Source organism: Cetorhinus maximus, chromosome 1 (genome assembly GCF_964194155.1).
Source record: "Cetorhinus maximus chromosome 1, sCetMax3.hap1.1, whole genome shotgun sequence".
Lineage (NCBI taxonomy): Eukaryota > Metazoa > Chordata > Chondrichthyes > Lamniformes > Cetorhinidae > Cetorhinus > Cetorhinus maximus.
In genome coordinates, this window is record NC_135879.1 from 132,586,228 (window position 1) to 132,606,951 (window position 20,724).

At 41.5% G+C, this 20,724-nt stretch overlaps 1 protein-coding gene across 7 annotated transcripts in view; it reads right to left on the bottom strand.

Moving 5' to 3' along the window:
- Positions 1 to 20,724, bottom strand: part of LOC144683714 (amyloid beta precursor protein binding family B member 2-like) — a 377,962-nt gene that overhangs the window by 218,256 nt on the left and 138,982 nt on the right. For all 7 annotated transcript variants that reach the window (XM_078547075.1, XM_078547033.1, XM_078547023.1 and 4 more), the window contains one exon: positions 3,524 to 3,599. The gene's annotated coding sequence lies outside the window, so the exon portion shown is untranslated. The remainder of the gene's footprint in view (positions 1 to 3,523; positions 3,600 to 20,724) is intronic.

Here is a 20,724-nt window from a genome sequence, read left to right on the forward strand (position 1 = left end):
TAAGGAAATCAAAGAGAGGGCATGAAAAAAGATTAGCAAGTAGAGTTAAAGATAACCCAAAGATATTTTACCAATACATTAATGCTAAAAGGTTAGTTAAGGAAAAAGTGGGACATATCAGAGATGAAGATGGAAACTTGTGTGTAGATGCAGAGGCTGTGGGAAGGGTTTTGAATGTATATTTTGTCTCCGTGTTTACAAAGGAAAGGGAGGATGTAGATATAGTAGTCCAGGAGAAACACTGCGGGATATTGGACGGGATAGTCATAAAGAGAGAGGAAGTACTCGAAGGGTTGAAATCCTTGAAAGTTGATAAGTTACCAGGGCCAGATGGATTGTTTCCGAGGATGCTGAAGGAAGTCAGGGAGGAGATAGCAGATGCTCTGAGGATGATTTTCCAATCTTCACTAGATACAGGGGAGGTACCGGAGGACTGGAGAAATGCACACATAGTTCCATTGTTTAAAAAGGGATCAAAGGAAATACTAAACAATTATAGGCCAGTTAGTCTTACATCAGTGATGAGCAAATTAGTAGAATCAATCCTGAGAGATAGGATTAACTGTCACGTGGAAAGGCATGGACTAGTCAGGGATGGTCAACATGGATTTGTTAAAGGTCTTGCCTCACAAATTTGATTGAATTCTTTGAGGAAGTGACAAGAAGGGTTGATGAAGGTAGTGCAGTGGATGTTGTGTACATGGATTTTAGCAAGGCATTTGACAAGGTCCCACATGGCAGATTGGTCAGGAAAGTAAAAGCCCATGGGATTCAGGGTCATGTGGCAAACTGGATAAAAGGTTGGCTTTGTAACAGGAAACAAAGGGTAATGGTCGATGGATGCGCTTGCGAATGGAAAGTTGTCTCAAGTGGTGTTCCACAGGGCTCGGTGTTGGGACCCTTGCTGTTTGTGTTATATATTAATGACTTGGATGTGAACGTGGGGGGCACGTTTGGGAAATTTGCAGATGACACAAAGATTGGCCGAGTAGTGGATAGTGCAGAGGATAGCCATAATCTTCAAAACGATAAAGATGAGTTGGTGGAGTGGGCGGTAAAGTGGCAGATGGATTTTAACATAGAGAAGTGTGAGATCATATATTTCGGGAGCTCAGACAGTTACAGGGATTACACAATAAATGGGAATATACTAAGAGGGGTAGATGAAGTGAGAGATCTTGGTGTGCAAGTACACAGGTCCATGAAGGCAGCAGATCAAGTAGACAAGGTTGTAAAGAAGGCATATGGAATGCTCTCCTTCATTGGCAGAGATGTAGAATATAAAAGTAAAGATATAATGTTGGAATTGTATAAAACACTGGTGAGGCCACAACTGAAGTATTGTGTGCAGTTCTGGTCACCACATTACAGGAAGGACGTGATAGCTCTGGAGAGAGTACAGAAGAGGTTTACAAGAATGTTGCCAGGGTTAGAAAAGTGTAGCTACAAGGAGAGATTGGATAGGTTGGGGTTATTTTCCCTGGAACAAAGAAGGCTGAGAGGTGACTTGATTGAGGTGTAGAAAATTATGAGGGGAATAGATAGAGTGGACAGGATAAAATTGTTTCCCTTGGTGGAGAATTCTAGAACCAGGGGGCATAGATTCAAGATAAGTGGCAGAAGGTGTAGGGGGGACATGAGGAAGAACTTTTTTATGTAGAGGGTAGTGGGTGTCTGGAATTCGCTGCCCAAGTTGGTGGTAGAGGCAGAAACTTTAAACTCTTTTTAAAAAGTACTTGGATCTGCACCTAAAGTGCTGTAAGCTGCAGGGCTATGGGCCAGGTGCACGAAGGTGGGATTAGAAAGGGCACCTGGGTGTCCTCGGGCTGGCATGGACAAGATGGGCTGAATGGCCTCCTTTAGTGCTGTAACTTTTCTATTGTTCTATGGTGTGGATATCTGGTTGGAAGCTCATCTTGGGGTCAAATATGACACCATGATTGTGAACAGACTGGCTTTGTCTCAGACAGTTGCCAGGGAGGGGATTAGAGTCGGTAGTTAGGGGGTGGAGTTTGGCGCAGGAATCCAGGACAATGGCATCATCTTCCCAATATTTAATCGGTGGAAATTTCTATTCATCTAAGTGCTACTATGAACACTCAGGTGGTTTTTAAAGCAAAGAATTTTACACATTTGCGTCAAGTTCCCATTCCTAATTTTGTCTCAAGGAATCGCCATTTGTGTCATGTAAACTGAAGAACATTAATTATTGCTATAATATTGAATTCCAAATAATAAAATGAAAACATTTCAATTTACCATCAGATAGTGCAGTGATATCACCCTAGCTAAAAACAAGAAGTTTAATGTACTAGATATGCCTCATCTCTTCAAGGTGACAAGTCCTCACATTATCTTTATTACAATGCAGTGCGATTCATCACAACATTAAATTCCCACAATGATTCAGGTACATATACAATTGTGTTGGGAACACAATCTGGAATTGAAATTAGAATTACTGACCTTCAGTCTTGTTAAAATTTTTTACCAAGGAACTATTCAGTTTTTCTTTGTAATCTAGACTGGAGTCCTTACACCAAAAAATAGATTTATTGCAACAGTGTGCTACAAATGGAGTTGGAATGACCACAGGTGACAGCACAATTTTAAAGGTATAAAATATGCCCAATAATGAAGCTATTTGCAGCAGTGCTGCGTGACATATTTTGAAATAATTTAAACCAGCATGAGATAATCAAAATGTTTTACTGGTGTGCTGACTGATTCAATTATTGAGTTTAAATTGTTCAAATCACAATGTTGTTTTGGTTTGATTATTCAATTAGCTTATTAAAACTGCAAATTTTTCCCTGATAATCTTTTAAATTCTTTTGCACTGTTGATGAATTCCACCATTCTAGTTTGAAAATTCAAAGAACAGTGCTATGCTGTGGGGTACTTGAACAGTTAAATTGCGACAATGGAGTTATACGCTGCTGGTGGAACAGCACTTTCAACCTAGGCTCGGGTCTATAATTCTCCAATCGTTCAATTTCTTCTCAGATATTGTGTGACTGGAGGTGGCAGTTGGAGAGCTTCCATAGAGGGGCCAGGTCACTCTGAATCACTCATACGTCTCCTAATTATTGTGGATGGAGTAACATTGACAAAGAACCAGGAACAAGAAACAAATCGCCTGTTCAATTCTCAAACAGAGGGACTATACATGCTGGGGAGAAGCTAGATAGTATTTTTTAAAAATCTAACATATAAAATGTAAAAAAAAATGGCAACGGATGATGAAAGTGAAAGAAATGTGAACAGAAAACGCCAATACTTGAAGCACAGCAACTAGGAAAGGTTTAGCAATAAACGAAGAGCAAGCCAAGGTACTAAATACCAATCATTTGAAGTATGAATGCTTGTATCTTCTATAATTAATATTATGTGTGTTATCAAACTAATCCCCACAAGCTGAGATCAGCCATGTACCATGATTGCTCTCCCTTTGAGAGGATTGTCTAAGAATTCACAATCTAGAACATTTCTGTCAAATACTCTCAAAAGAAAAGAATCTTACTTTGACCTGGGAGCACTTCTGACAAGGATCACAGGGCTTCAACAATGAGGATACTGGAGTATAGGTTATATGAAATCTGGAAAAAGGGATCATTCAATTAAACAAAAACAATCCAAAAAATAGATACAGAAACAAAGGCACCAAAATAAGCACCAAATCACAAGCTTCATAGCATTAGGGTGTAACTCAAAAATCATGCAGACAATTGAATATTTGTTAACACGAAAAAAGTCAAGACTGATGTTTCCATGCCCAAGTTAGCACAGACTTGTTTTGCAAATAATACAAAATTTGTATAGCAGCATGACATCCATACTTCATTTGAAACGCAGGTTTCATGTATATTGTTACAACTTGTAGTCCTGGGTGTAATTTCCGTCCCTGTGGTATTGAGAACGTGATGAACAATTGTAACGTTTAAGTACCATTCACAATAGTGAGCTATACAATGGCTCAAAATCTTTGGAAAGGTGATTGTTACTGTATCATCTGGAACTGGATTAACCCATTAAATATAAGGGTAATCATAATTCTTTGTCTATGAACAAAATGAACAATGCAACTATTTTCACAGAAAACAAGAAGCCTACAATGACTCACTAAAACTTGGATGAATCAAGCTTCTCTTCTGGGAGGAGGTCTAAATGAGTTTAGCATTTAAATGTTTACGAAATGTGGATTACCACCACTTTGAAAATATATTTCACACATTTTGTGGTCAGGATTTGACCTGCGCAAGGCTGTTGCATAGCAATGATAAAACCATTCATGTGTATGTGCTACAGCAAATGACAATCCTTCAAGTGCCATATTTTTGTTATCATCCAGGTAAAGGATCTCTAAAATGATCCATTTTGTGACAATTTCATTTCATTTCATGAATAAAATATTTTGAACTCAATTATTTTTTCATGTTTACTGTACATGAGAACCCAACCCACTTTATTTTAAGAATTCCAAGTACAGATGTATATGGGAGTTTTACAGATTCTAATCCCAAATTTATCAGACTCAGTGGGCTACCAATCCTACCTACCATTATGAAAACATAATACTATCCTGGTATCTGTTAATGCTGTATTGATGCTTCTCAGGTGTAATTATTATTTTTTACAGAGGTTGTAATTGTACAGAAAAGCGGTGGCCAAATTTTCTGAACCTTCGAGCCACATATGATAATCTTCAGCCAATCGAGAGCCACAAGACACAGACAATCTTTACTGACACATTTTTATTACTATTCTTGCACACATACCTGTAAAGAAAACATTATAAAACTATGATAATAGCAATATCCCTTAAATAAGATGACACTTTCAGTTATCAGGGCTGATCACTGCTAGAGGTAGACAAAACAAATCTACTTCACCGAGACACAACAGCACTAACACATGCTCATTGCTTAACTGACTTTGGCAGCCTTGCTCTTCTAATGTGGAGGTTAAAAACAAAGGATTGATTGTACTTGAGGGAAAAAAAATAGGTGTAATCACCTACTGAACAACAAACTTGAATCAGAGTACCTGTGTTCCAATACAGCAGATTTTACATTCCTCTATTCTGTACTGAACTCTTTTCCGGACAGAGGCTGCAAGTCAGAGGGTTAGCAGTAAGCGGGTAGGTTAGGGAGTCAGAGAGGCCACTCCAAAATGGTGCTCATTATGCAGTCCGACGTCAGACCAGTGGGAAACTCCTAGTTCTCTCTGCTTCTCCCCCGTCAAGCTGTTTGTGGCCATTTTTGAGCAGTCAATGCTTCGTCATAACTCAATCATCCCATGTTTAGAAATTAGCCTTGTACCCTTTCCTGGACACCCTCAGAAACACAGGACAGGACTTACAAAAACAGCAGGGCTGTAAATCAGATGGTAGCCAACCAGCTGCCCTATGTTTAAAAGAGCTGCATGCGGCTCGAGAGCTGTGGTATGGCCACCCCCGGTATAGAACTAAAAGATGGAGAAGCCCTGTTAGGTATTTTTCTTTAGCCTCGTTTATGGCATTATAAAATCACTAAAGTTTGCAAAAGCAAAATTCTGCAGATGCTAGAAGTCTGAAATAAAAACAGAAAATGCTGGAAATACTCAGCAAGTCTGGCAGCATCTGTGGCGAGAGAGAAACACAGTCAACATTTCAGGTCAATAATCTTTCAACAGAACTGGGCAAATTTAAAAATGTAACAGGTTTTAAACAAGTGTAAGTGAATGTTGAATCTGGAAATTCGTAAAGCATCCAGTCAAATGGTGAGCTCTCTGTCAACCACGAAATAGAGGAATCCTCGGCTGAGGGCGAAGGAAGCCATATTGGAAGCATAAGTATGAAAGGCTGCATCATCAGAACAGGTGCAACAGAGATCCAGAAACTGGGAGAATGGAATGGAGTCCCAACAGGCAGTGGAGTGTGAGGAAGCTTAGTCAAGGGAGTTGGAGGCGTCAATGGGCTTAAAGCAAATATTGATTGTAGGAATGGAGACAGAAGTCGAGGAAGGGAAAGGAAGTACAGTCTGAGATGGCCCATGTAAAGTTTTTAGGAAAGCTAACAGAATGTTATCATTTATTGCAAGGGAATTGAATACAAAAGTAGGGAGCTTTAGTTATACAGGGCATTGGTGAGACCACTTCTGGAGTACTGTGTACAGTACTGGTCTCCTTATTTAAGGAAGGATGTAAATGCATTGGAAGCAGTTCAGGGAAGGGTTACTAAACTAATACCTTGACTGGGCAGGTTGTCTTATGGGGAAAGGTTGGACAGGCTAGGCTTGTTTCTGCTGGAGTTTAGAAGAGTAGAAGGTGATGTGATTGAAACATAAGATTCTGAGGGGTCTTGACAGGGTCGATGCGGAGAGGATATTTCCTCTTGTGGGAGAATCTAGTACTGGGGTCACTGTTTAAAAATAAGGGGTCACCCATTTAGGACAGAGATGAATAGAGTTTTTTTTCTCTCAGAAGGTTGAGAATCTTTGGAACTCTCTTCCTCAGATGGTGGTGGAAGCCTAGTCTTTCATCATTTTTAAGGCAGAGCTAGATTGATTCTTGATAAGCAAGGGGGTGAGAGGTTATCGGGGTAGTTGGGAATGTGGAATTGAGGTTGCAATCAGATCAACCATGATCTCATTGAATGGCAGAGCAGACTCAAAGGCCAAGTGACCTACTCCTGCTCCTAATTCATATGTTTTTACGTTCGTACCATTTTGAAATGTACTTTATCAATTAACCCTTGCACAACAATAACTTTTTCGTTTTGGAGTATAACTCAGCTAGCAATGATTTAATTCTGAGTTCTTTGACAAGCCATTCCTCTTACAACACTCTTTTTCAAGTAGATCTTGCTAAATCAGAATGCTCCAGTTTTAAATGTATCTGCCCATGCAGAGAACACTTTTTAGGACTTGCACTGTCCAAAATCAATGGTGCGCCCTGCACTTTATAGGAAACAATAGCCACCTCCTGAAAGCCAGACATCCTACAGCCTTTATCCACTTTAGAACCTCCCCGGTTTTGATAACATATTGATAATGTATATTGTGCAAAACTACATCTTCCTACATACAATGACAATATCATAGAATGTTAACCCCTGTGCCATTCAACTTCCTCCTTCCTTGGTGGAGAAAGACAGCACAATTGTGCCATTAAATTTTGATATCTCTAACAGTGGAAGGAATGGGTCCCCTCTATCCTCTAGGATCTGATAGCTCCATGAAGTAGCTGACTAAATGCTTGTTCCCAGGCATCAGCCAATGTGACATTGTTCCTCCATCACTGGAAGAGATGCAATAAGAACTAAACCTCCAGTTATGCAATTTGACACAAAGTTCTTCTCTTTTGCTTTGGATATGAATCCTGCCATTTTATCCCCAGTACTCTATTGCTCCAGAATCCAGCTAGTCCACAAATCCCTGTAGCTAAGCACACAGTGGCTGACTTGTCCCATACCTCAACCAAGCTAGCTCTTCAGCCAGCCACATAGAAGAATGTGGTAGAGATCCAATGGCGGCTCTTCCTCAATACTGCTGTCTTCCTACAGCTTCCCCACAGCAGTATGACAAATATTGGGGACTCTGTGACAAAGGAGATCAAACCTTCCACAGCATAGCACTGTAAGTTAAAGCTTTGAAAGAAAGTATTTCACTTGAACAATAATTTTTTTTATTCATTCACAGGATGTGGGCTTCACTGGCTGGGCCAGCATTTATTGCCCATCCCTAATTGCCCTTGAGAAGGTGGTGGTGAGCTGCCTTCTTGAACTGCTGCAGTCCATGTGGCGTAAGTGCACCTACAGTGCCATTAGGGAGGGTGTTCCAGGATTTTGACCCAGCAACAGTTAAAGAACAGCGATATATTTCCAAGTCAGGATGGCGAGTGGCTTGAAGGGGAACTTCCAGGTGGTGGTGTTCCCATGTGTCTGCTGCCATTGTCCTCCTAGATGGTAGCGCGAGTGGGTTTGGAAGGTGCTGTCTAAGGAGCCTTGCTGAGTTCCTGCAATGCACATCGTAGATGGTGCACACTGCTGCTACTATGTGTCAGTGGTAGAGGGAGTGAATGTTTCCGGATGTGGTGCCAATCAAGCGGGCTTTGTCCTGGATGGTGTCAAACTTTGAGAGCTGCATTCATCCAGGCAAGTGGACCGTATTCCATCACACTCCACACTTGAGCCTTGTAGATGGTGGGCAAGCTTTGGGGAGTCATGTGGTGAGTTACTCACTGCAGAATTCCTAGCCTCTGACCTGTTCTTGTAGCCACAATATTTATATGGCTAGTCTAGTTCAGTTTCTGGACAATGGTAATCCCCAGGATGTTGATAGTGGGGGATTCAGTGATGGTGATGTCATTGAATTTCAAGGGACGATGCTTAGTTTCTCTCTTGTTGGAGATGGTCATTGCCTGACACTTGTGTGGCGCAAATGTTGCTTGTCACTTGTCAGTCCAAGCCTGAATTTTGTCCAGGCCTTGCTGTATTTGGACATGGACTGCTTCGGTATCTGAGCAGTCACGAATGGTGCTGAACATTGTGCAATCATCAGCGAACATCCCAACTTCAGACCTTATCTCTTTATTCTTTCATGGGGTGTGGGCATCGCTGGCAAGGCCAGCATTTGTTGCCCATCCCTAATTGCCCTTGAACTGAACACTTCAGAGGACAGTTATAAGTCAATCTGGAGTCACATGTAGACCAGACCAGGTAAGGATGGCAGATTTCCTTCCCTAAACGACATTAGTGAACCAGAAGGGTTTTTACAACAATCAGTGATAGTTGTCATGGTCACCGTTACTGATATTAGCTTTTAATTCCAGATTTATTAACTGAATTTAAATTCCACCAGCTGCCATGGTGGGACTTGAACCATGTTCCCAGAGCATTAGCCTGGGCCTCTAGGGTACTGGTATAGTGACATTACCACTAAGTCATCACCCCCTCCCAACTCCATCTTCAATCCTCATGATGGAAGGCAGGTCATTGATGAAGCAGATGAAGATGGTTGGGCCAAGGACACTACCCTGAGGAACTCCTGCAATGATGTCCTGGAGCTGAGATGATTAACCTCCAACAACTACAACCATCTTCCTTTGTGGTAGGTATGACTCCAACCAGCGGAGAATTTTCCCCCTGGTTCCCATTGACTCCAGTTTTGCTAAGGCTCCTTGATGCCACACTCAGTCAAATGCCACCTTGATGTCAAAAGCAGTCACTCTCACCTCACCAGTTCAGGTCTTTTCTCCATGTTTGAACCAAGGCTGCAATGAGTTCATGAGCTCAGGGGCCCTGGCGGAACCCAAACTGAGCATCAGTGAGCAGGTTATTGCTAAGCAAATGCTTCTTGAGAGCACTGTTGATGACCCCTTCCACCATTTTACTGATGATCGAGAGCAGACTCATGGGGTGGTAATTAGTCGAGTTGGATTTGTCTTGCTTTTTGTGTACAGGACCTACCTGGGCAAATTTCCACATTGTCAGATAGATGCCAGTGTTCTCGAACAGCTTGGCTAGGGGCACAGCAAGTTCGGGAGCACGAGTCTTCAGTGCTATTTGTTGGAATATTGTCAGGGCTCATAGCCTTTGCAGTATCCAGTGCCTTCAGCTGTTTTTGATATCAAGTGGAGTGAATTGAATTGCTGAAGAGTGACATCTGTGATGCTGGGGACCTCCGGAGGAGGCCGAAATGGATTGACCACTCAGCACTTCTGGCTGAAGGTTGTTACAAATGCTTCAGCCTTATCTTTTGCACTGAAATGCTGGGGTCTTCCATCATTGAGGATGCGGATATTTGTGGAACCTTCTCCAGTGAGTTGTTTAATTATTCACCACCATTCACAATCGAATGTGGCAGGGCTGCAGAGCTTAGATCTGATCTGTTAGTTGTGGGATCGCTTAGCTCTGGCTATCGCTTGCTGCTTATGCTGTTTGGCACGCAAATGGTCCTGCATTTTAGCTTCACCAGGTTGACACCTCATTTTTAGGTATGCCTGGTGCTGCTCCTGGCATGCGCTCCTGCACTCTTCATTGAACCAGGGTTTCATCCCCTGGCTTGATGTTAATGGTAGAGTCAGGGATATGCCGGGCCATGAGATTACAGATTCTGAGTACAATTCTGCTGCTACTGATGGATGCCTCATGGATGCCTAGTCTTGAGTTGCTAGATCTGTTCGAAATCCATCCCATTTAGCACGGTGGTAGTGTCACACAACACGATGGAGGGTATCCTAAATGTGAAGACGGGATTTCACAAGGACTGTGCGGTTTTTCCTTCTTGTTGGTTCCCTCACCACCTGCCACAGACCCAGTCTAGCAGCTATGCCCTTTAGGACTCGGACAGCTCGGTCTGTAGCGATGCTACCGAGCCACTCTTGGTGACTGAAGTCCCCCAACCAGAGTACATTCTGTGCCCTTGCCATCATTTCTCCAAGTAGTGTTCAACATGGAGCAGTACGGATTGATCAGCTGAGGGGTAACCAGCAGAAGCTTTCCTTGCCCATGTTTGGCCTGAATCCATGAAACTTAATGGAGTCCAGAGTCGATGTATAGGACTCCCAAGGCAACTCCTGTATACCATTTTGCCACCACCTCAGCTGCACCTGTCCTGCTGATGGTGATGGTGGTGACTGGGACATTGTCTGTAATCATACTCATGGAATCATACCTATGTCAGTTTGTTGCTTGACCAGTCTGTGAGGTGACTCTCTCAATTTTGGCACTAGCCCCCAGATGTTAGTAAGGAGGACTTTGCCGGGTCGACAGGGCTGAGTTTGCCAATGTCGTTTCTGTTGCCTAGGTTGATACCGGGTGGTCCGTCTGGTTTCATTCCTTTTAGACCTTTTTGTGGTTTGATCCAACTGAGTAACTTGCTAGGCCATTTCAGAGGGAATTTAAGACTCAACCACATTGTTGTGGAGGATCTGGAGTGACATGTAGGCCAGACCAGGTAAGGACAGCAGGTTTCCTTCCCTAAAGGGCATTAGCAAACCAGATGGGTTTTTCTGACAATCGACAATGGTTTTATGGTCATCATTAGACTTTTAGTTCAAATTACACCATCTGCCCTGGTCCCCAGAGCATTACCCTGGGTCTCTGGATTACTCATCCAGTGACAATACCACTACGCCATCACCTCCACCTACGATGTAGTTTTCTTCAGCACATAATGCACAACAATACACAATGTAAGTCTGCATCCATAGTCTATTTCACTCATTTGTAAAACTAGATGAGGACATGGGGCAGATTTAAAGTAGGATATTTATCTAATTTGGTTATGTAGCAGGATAATTTCACCTGCAGAGCTAAGTAGCATATATGGTGCTGCTTTAATAAACTGAAATTTTGCTTGTGAATTGACATTTTTTCCCTCTCTGAAGAATCATTCAACAGAGTTTCTCTACCTTTCTTCCTGTTACAAAGTGCAGGAAATAGAAATGCCAACTCTTAGGTCACGTCTGAAATCCGGGACAGATGTCCAGTTTCCGCCCAACAGGCAATTCACATTTTCTCAGAGGAGCTATGCATCATCCAAAGAATTAGATTTCTACAATACTAAACATTTAAAGGCTGTTCAAATGAACATATGAGAAACAGGGCAAGAATAGAGTATCATGTTATTAAGCCCATCCTGACCTGCTGACACGGCTACCTTGTACATTATGAATCCCACTCCTTAGCAATACTGTCATTTGGGAAAAGCAAAAAGAGCAGGAATGTCAAAAAATGATTCACAAGCCAGTTCAAGAATAAAGAACAAAAAAAAAATGCTGGAAAAACTCAGCAAATCAGGCAGCGTATGTGGAGGGGAACAGATTTAATGTTGCAGGTGATGAGCTTTCATCAGAATTAAAGAGAAATAAAAGTTTGAGAATTTTTAAGCCAGTGTAGTGGGGAGGAGGCAGGAAGAACAAATGAGGTCAGTGATAGAGTGGAGGGCAGGGGAGATTAAATAAGATTTCATGATGCAACAGCCAAAGAGAGTGGTAATTGATATAGTAGAAAAACAAATGTGTGAATTGCTGCATAAAAACTATGTGAATGCAACATGAAGGGATAAAGAAAGAAACAAACTTAAGACCGACCCAGCAAAACAAAAAGAGGGTCAGAAAAAATAGGCACATAGAACAAGATGGAGATAGAGGTTATGATCTACAGTTGTTGAACTCAATGTAGAGTTCACAAGACTGTAAAGTGCCAAGTTGAAAGGTAAGGTATTGTTTCTTCAGCTTGCATCGAGCTTCCGGCTGCTTATCATTTTAATTCTCCACCTAGCTCTCATGCAAACTTTTCTGTTCATGGCCTACTACAGTGTTCTAGTAAAACTCAATACGCCTTATCTTTCGATTTGGCACTCTACAGCCTTCTGGACGCAACACTGAGTTCAACACTTTTAGATCATAACTTCTGCTTCCATCTTGTTTTGGTTTTTTTTTCCCTTTTTTTTTTATTTTGCTGGGTCGGTCTTCATTTTGTTTCTTTAACCCTTCATGGCGCATTCAGTTGATTTTTATATAGCAACTCAGGCCTCATTTGAACACAACCTTCTTTACTCTAATCATTACCACTCTCTTTGGCTGTTACATCACGAAATCCTTTGTTATTTAATCTCGCCGGGCCTCCCCATTATAACAGACCTCCTCCTTTGTTCTTCCTGCGCCCTCCCTCCCTTTTCACTGGCTTAAAAGCTCCTACATTTCTATTTTACAACTCTGCTGAAAGGGCATCAACCTGAAACGTTAACTCTATTCCTCTCTGCAGATGCTGCCCGACCTGCTGACTTTCTCCAGCTTCTTTTGTTCTTATTTCAAATTTCCAGCATCCTCAGCATTTTGCTTTTGTATTCCACTTCAAGAAAAACTTTGAAAAATTTGAATTCACAATATTGCCTGGATTAGATTAGCTCATTAATTACACAGCTAGTTTTTTAAAAAAAACAGCTAGCTGTGCCTACGAAATAAGCAAAAATCAGTTCAGTTCCTTTCAGCTAAAGCTGAGTAAGTCAGACTAACTGAATCGGGGGAATTGAGGTTTTACATTAGTCAGTTTCTCCATTCTGTTAAACTGGTGATTGCAATTATTGATCATTTAGTGGGCTGTAAAAAAGAAAATGTCAGCTGAAAAGCTGGGAAGAATTAATATTTGATTGCAAATATCCAGTTTCACACACTAGTATGGTTTTACAAAATTAAACCCATGTAATTAAGAAAATATTAAGAAAAAATGTTAATTATTCATAGAAGGAAAGCAAAGACACAAATTATACATCACATCACATTATGCATATGAGCTGTAAAGTGGTTTCATATTTACACAAAGAACGCTTAACAGTCTTTGCCCTCATTCAGGTTTTTATGGTGGGACCAACCCAGGATTTTTAAATTAGCTTGTCATTTTTCTACATTAGGTGTGACATGACGCAATTTATGACTATTTAAAAATTAAAATCTACCAAACAGGAAAGACAAAATTGCATGCAACAGGATTTAAATTTTTAACTGCAATGAGGTGTGTATTAGCTTGAGACACAGGGACAGGAATAGGCCATTTAGACCCCTGAGTCTGATCCGCTATTCAATGAGATCATGGCTGATTTGCGACTTAACTCCAAATCCCCACCTTTGCCTCAGTAGCTTTGGCTAACAAAAATCCATCAATCTCAGATTTTAAATTAACTGATCTAGCATCAATTGTCACTTTGGAAAATGTTCCAAACTTCTACCATCCTTAGAAGTTCTCCAGGTGTGGTCTAACTAGTGCTTTATGTAACTGAAGCATGAATTCTACCCCCTTGTTTTTAATTGCTCTAGATATAAAGACCAGCATTCCACTGGCCTTTTTGATTATTTTCTGTACTTGATTACGAGATCTATTGACATATGTACTTGAACCCTCAAGGCTCTTTGAAACTCCACTGTTTCTAGCTTGTAAGTCCAAAGTGGATGATCTCACATTTATCTACATTGAAATCTGTCAGGGTGCTAAGACCTCAGTCTATATTTTTATAAAATATATATATCATCACAGCTAATTTATAAAGTTTTCAAGAACTGGACAAAGGCTTTAAAATAACTGAAGCTATGGCTGGCTATGACTCAAACAAAAGGAACTTTCTGCATTCAAAGCAGCTGTCACCTCATTATCTCTGAAGAGATGTGAATAACCCAATGAGCTGCAAAAGACCAACTTCCAAGGGAATTATATAAAGGTCACTTACCTTTCTTAAGCCAGGCCTGGCCAATAGAGACAACCAGTCTGCTCATACAAAGGACCCAGAAACCTCTTTTGAAATTCTTAATGGTTGAAACATTGGCAATCTCAAGAATCCAGACCAAGGGATTTGTCCAAGCCAAAGTGGAGAAGTGGGAGTCATGTCACATGACCCCCCTAAGGGAACCAGTTACCTTGATCTGCTGTATTACCAATGAGACTGCCACCTTCCAACTAGCAAGCAGCAGCTATGAACCAGAGCTTTGTCCAGGTTTAAATGCCTGGTCCCATCGACACTGTTTCTACTTGAACTTCTGTGCCAGCAATTACAAGACTAATTCATCTCTACATGCCTATCCCATCATGGAAGTCACCTCTACTGGAAAAGTGAATTATCCAGCATCAGTCTTTAACCTGCCAACTCTGTGAAAGAATGCACCATTGGACTTTGACTTGGGCTCTGGACTCAGGGTAGAAGCAGAGTCTTTCGATATTTTTAAGGCAAAGTGGATAGATTCTTGGTAAGCAAGGGGGTGATAGGTAATCCGGGGTAGGCAGGATGCAGATTTGAGGTTACTATCAGGTCAGCCATGATCTTATTAAATGGCACAGCAGGCTCAATGGACCAAATGGTCTACTCCTGCTCCTTATTCGTATGTCTGTGAAACAACAATTCTTTATTCTGTGGTTTTTTCCCCCTTTCTTTCTCTATGTCCCCCTTCTATTATTGTAGGAGTGAAAAAGGCGGCTATGTTGCGACCCCTCCTCTCGTGTTCGAGTGTGTACAAATAAACCGCCCTGAGTATATCCTCTCTCAAGTTTGCAGTGGGGTTGTTAATATAAATTGGATCTCAGCAAAACTGGGGGGTTGGGAAAATATGCCAGCACTTGTAAAGGGGGAAATCAAAATGGAAACACCTTTCTCTTTATGGAACAGTGGTGAGAGGAGAAGTCAGGGCTGTTTAAATTAATCCCCCTCCTGTCCATAACAAATCCATTTACCACAGTTTCTCCCCTTTGCTTAATCTAGCTGTTTTGTAATTTTATGCTTCCTTTAACACTGCTCCCAATGCGGCCTACCTTTGTGTCATCAAAGTTGGATATGTAACTTTCTAAACCAAAGTTGTTAAGAATTTCTAGTACAGTTGCTATCTATTTCTGAATAGAATGCATAGAGAAAATCATGCAGGGTGGATCACATATCTGTACAGAAGCCCTCACATTATTCTTCCACTAATTTCAATGGACTGAAAATTGAGCAGGTGACCTCAAGACCATATGACCATCCTGCCCAATTTTAGTCTCTGCACTCCACTTGCTTGAGGCCCATGAGTAAAAACAAAAATCTATGCCTGCGAGTTGTACAAGTCTTCTATGGTCAACTCTTAGTCTAGCTATTTATAACTAACCTCATATGCTGCTTTGCCCTTGTAGAGTGAAACAGCCGACTTGAGGGGAAATTTTGTTCAAGGTGTAATTTAACAGAGATACAGACAATTAGAGGGAAGTGACAGTATAGGAAGGCATGAGTCCTCCTGCCTTTGGCAACTGTAACCCTTTGGTAGATGTTGCCAACACTGAAGAGGAAAGGGAAATGAAGCAACAGGCAAAAATGAAGTAAAAGAAAACCTGCAGGAAAATAAAAAAGCATCCCAGCACTTGGGCTTTAATAAATTGGGGATGGTGCCACACGAGTGGTTGCAAGAACCTTATAGGTTAGCACTGCAGCACACTTGGAAGGAGTCAAAAAGCAGATTTGAGATTGTAGTTGACTGCTACAAATACTGGCGGTGTTGGTCCTATGGTGCTCGTTAGGTGCGGGTATCGTTGCAGCAGGTGGTATAGCTCATTTCTTTGCTGTGTACGTTTTTAAATAATTCTTTGTTTTGTGGTTTCATGGTGACTACTGTTAAGGAAAAATAGCAGACATGGAAATTATTTGATCGTTATCTGCCATACCAGATGATCTCAATCTTTATAAAATATTCTTGCCACACAACAGCTCATCTTTTACACATACTTAATCAGATGACAATATCCCAAAAATATGTTTCTCCAGAAACATCCTTCAAACTCAAGATGATCCAGGCGCAAACTAGCTTCAGAAGGAGAGCTTCTTACTGCTATTCCTCCCATCTCTACATCTGCATATTTAAAAATTCCAGACTTCCGTTGTGCTGTTCCCCTTTCCCCCACCAGCTTTGGTTACTGTAAGCTCACTTTTGACTTGCCATTCAGGAGCAGGGAGGGGATATAACCACCTTTTTTTTTACATGCTAAGAAACAGCTCAAGGGTGATCATTTTCCATCAGCAGGAATAGTACTTTAACACAGTGTGGTATGTTCCTCAGCATTTCAGTTCTCCTGCATGATTTTACAAAGAGGAAGCCGGGAATGTAGTACAAAGGGTTAATAGCTATTACGTTAATAGCTAGAGTGCATCATTAGTGATGTCAGATGACGCCAGATCAGGTGTATTTGAAATCTGTGGGGAGAAGGTTCTTAATGGAGTCCTGCTAAAGTCCATCTCTGTAAGTAAGTCAATAAATGTTCACTGGCTTCCAACAGCATGGTTTCCAGCTTTCTTCTATCGAAGACAGCCAGAGCCCAGTCATGATACTAATACATGGTGGCAGCGGTCTGCGAACCATTTTTTTTTAAGGATCCCCATCGATACCAAAAAAGGCAGGAAAGCAGTCAGCTCAGCAGAGCACACACAAGAAACTCACAAAGCAGCAAACAGAGCGACGAATTGTTACCGGAGTCACACAGCAGCTGAAAATAGGTGCACAGAGATAAGGAGAAAGCCTTACTCCCTCCTGAGCTCCTGCACCATTCGGAGGGCCTCAACTAGGCCGCGCACTGTATCAACTGGTGTTGCTTTTTCCACTGCTACTGCACCACCTCTGGGTTCACAGAGAAATCAGATAAGGATCTAGTCAGTGTGCTAGTATGCTACTGTACAGAATCAGCAGCAGAGCCAAAAACACTTTAATACTGCTGCAGGTCAACAAGGAACCCCTAGATATGCAGAAGTCCTCAATGCTTTTGACTCCTTCTTTAGTTTAAAACGTGATGGTGGTACAGACTGGGAAAAGTTCGACAGAACCACCCAAAAATCTGAAGTATTGATTCCTGTCAAAATCATTGTTAACTCCTGCCAGTTCACAAGGGATATGACAGGGCACCCAGAACGCCTGTCAACGAGCAGAGGGGGAAGCGACAGGATACAGTCATGGCCATTGTTAGATGTTTCTATTGTGGTGGGAAATGATCACATTGTCGTCACACCTGTCCAGCCATTAACACAGAATGCCACTTCTACCATGGGAAGAGGCATTTTCAAACAGTCTGCTGCAAAAGAAAGCCTTCAGCTACAGGTCAAAAATTTAAAGAAGCACTACTCCCAACAGCTTCGAAAATACTAGAAAATCCTCATGAGTACCAACTACTTTTTTTAAGCTGAGGTCACAGAATCCAAAGGGCATTTCGGGACCAGCGAAATAATAGTTAATGGCCATAACACAGCTTTTAAATTGGATACATGAGTGGGAGTGTCTATTCACTTTGACAACACACCCTGGCTGAAACCTGGGTTCCTCCAGCCATCCACCATCTGACTCCATGGCTAGACTGAAACACTGCAAGGTGAGTCATTGTTGAAGACGTCCAAGTGGGGGCGACTTTTAAAGAGAATTCCAAGGCTGGATCTTCAGATGTGAAGATTGGAAACCTTCGTGAGAATGATAAAGTTTCAGTGAGATTGGTTGGCTCACAATGTGACAAACGTTTGGGCGAGTTGTTGAGAAATCCTTGGAATCTGTTTTGGTCGCATCTGTCAAATATTGTGTTGTGTGGTGTCCAACCACAGTTTGCCTGTTAATTCACATGTACCTCATACTTACCCTGAATGTTAGAGTATAAGATGGATATTATAAATTTTTTTATCTTTCTACAGTGAAGTTTATTTTTGTCTGCTCAAAACCCATGGAATCTTGTGGCTTTATTCACTTAGTAAATGTCTTGAATCTCAAACTTCATCTACATTAAACAAAACAGTATTGGTCCCTAACTGGATCTCCCCCAACATCCCAGGGTCTAGCCGAGGATCACAAGACTATCCATAGGCAAGACCGCAAAAGACTCTTGATGGCCTCATCTTTCCCATCTCACTCATAGGAGTGCCTCGGGATGGATCTGACTGGAGAATTGCAAACATTACACCCTTATTCAAAAAAGGTTGTAAGGATAAACCCAGCAATTACAGGCCAATCATTTTAACTTCAGGGATGGGCAAGATTCTAGAAACAATTATTCAGGATAGAATTAGTAGCCACATGGAAAATTATGGGTTGATAAGGAAGAGCCAGCATGGATTTTTGGAGGGGAAATCATGTTTAACTAACTTGGAGTTTTTTGAAGAGGTAACAGAAAAGGTCAATGAGGGTAATTCTGTTGATGTGGTGGACATGGACTTTCAAAAGACATTTGATATAGTTCCACACAACAGACTTGTGAGAAAAGATATTGCTCATGGAATAAAAGGGACAGGAGCAACGTGGATACAATATTGGCTGAAAAATAAGAATCAGAGAGTAACGGTCAATGGATATTTTTCGGGCTGGAGGAAGGTTTGTAGTGGAGTTCCCCAGGGGTCGGTACTGGGGCCTTTGCTTTTCCTGATTTATATTAATGATCGAGATCTTGGTGTGCAGAGAACAATTTCAAAGTTTGCAGATGTTATGAAGCTTGGGAGTGTTGTAAACTGCAAGGAGGACAGTGTAGAACTTCAAAAGGACATAGACAAGTTGGTGGAGTGAGCAGATAGGTGGCAGATGAAGTTCAAGACAGAAAAGTGAGAGGTGATGCATTTTGGTAGGAAGAACATGGACAGACGATATTAAATAAGCGGCAAAATGTTGAAGGGGGTACAGGAGCAGAAAGACCTAGGTGTATATGTGCATAGTTCATTGAAGGTGGCAGGACAAGTGGAGAGAGCAGTTAATAAAGCAAATAGTATCCTGGGCTTTATTAATAGGGGCATAGAGTACAAGAGCAAGGAGGTTATGCTGAATTTATATAAGGCACTCGTTAGACCTCAGCTGGAGTAGCACGTACAGTTCTGGGTGCCACGTTATAGAAAGGATGTGAACATATTGGAGAAAGTGCAGAAAAGGTTTACAAGAATGGTTCCAGGGATGAGAAACTTCAGTTATGAAGATAGATTGGAGAGGTTGGGACTGTTTTCCTTGGAGAGAAGGTGGCTAAGAGGAGATTTGATAGAGACATTCAAAATCTTGAGGGGGCTGGACAGAGTAGATAGAGAGAAGCTGTTCCTGCTCATAAAGGGCCAAGAACGAGAGGGCACATATTTAAAGTGATTTGCAAAAGAAGTAAATGTGACGTGAGAAAAAACTTTTTCACACAACAAGCGGTTCGGGTCTGGAATACACTGCCTGGAAGTGTGGAGGAGGCAGGTTCAATCAAGGTATTCAAGAGGGCATTAGATGATTATTTGAGTAGAAACAATGTGCAGGGATATGGGGAAAAGGCAGGGCAATGACACTAGGTCATAAAGCTCATTTGGAGAGCCGGTGCGAACACAATGGGCCGAATGGTCTCCTTCTGTGCCGTTAAAATTCTCTGATACAAGGGTAGAAACCCTCTCATTGTCATTGATTACTATTCCCAATGGCTTACAGACAAAAACATACATGGCCCCACCTCGACAGCAGTTATCATTATACTTAAGCAGCTTTTCACCACACATGGCATCGCCAATATGGTCATTTCAGATAATAGCCCACAGTTCACTAATGACTGCTTCAAACACTTCACTGAAACGTAAGGCTTTTTACACATCACCAGCTCACCTAGATAACCACAAGCTAATGGTGAGGCTGAATGGGCAGTCCAGATAGCCAAGGCCCTGTTAAAGAAAAACAACATCATTAACTTGTCCTTGCTTGGTACGTGGTCCACCCCATTTCTCCCCCCTCTCTTTTTTTTCAATAATTTATATAGATTCTTCTTTTCCCACCTATTTCCATTATTTTTAAATCTAAAACTAAAACTTTGTTAGTCTTTCCACCCCACCCCCACTAGAGCTGTACCTTGAGTATCCTGCCTTCCATTCTTAATTAGCACTTTTCTTAGACAATATCACCACCTTCAACACCTCTTTGATCCTTTTGTCTGTGACATCTTTTGACTGTTCTCTGGATGTCTTCAATAGAAGAAAGCTGGGAACCATGCTGTTGCAAACAAGTGAACATTTATTGACTGACCACTAATTTGTAGGTCTCACGAAGAGGTTCTGAGTCTTGTATAGTTTAACAATCAGCATTTATTACCGATTAGTAATCATATAAACATATACAGTATGAGGTCTAAGCTAGGAGCTGTCTCCATGCTTGCTTCTACACCCATCGCTGTCCAGTACAAGATTGCCCTCTAGACTCAGGTCATGTGTTCCTTTAAATCACACTGTCGGCAGTACTGTACCCAGTACCATGTTATTCCTT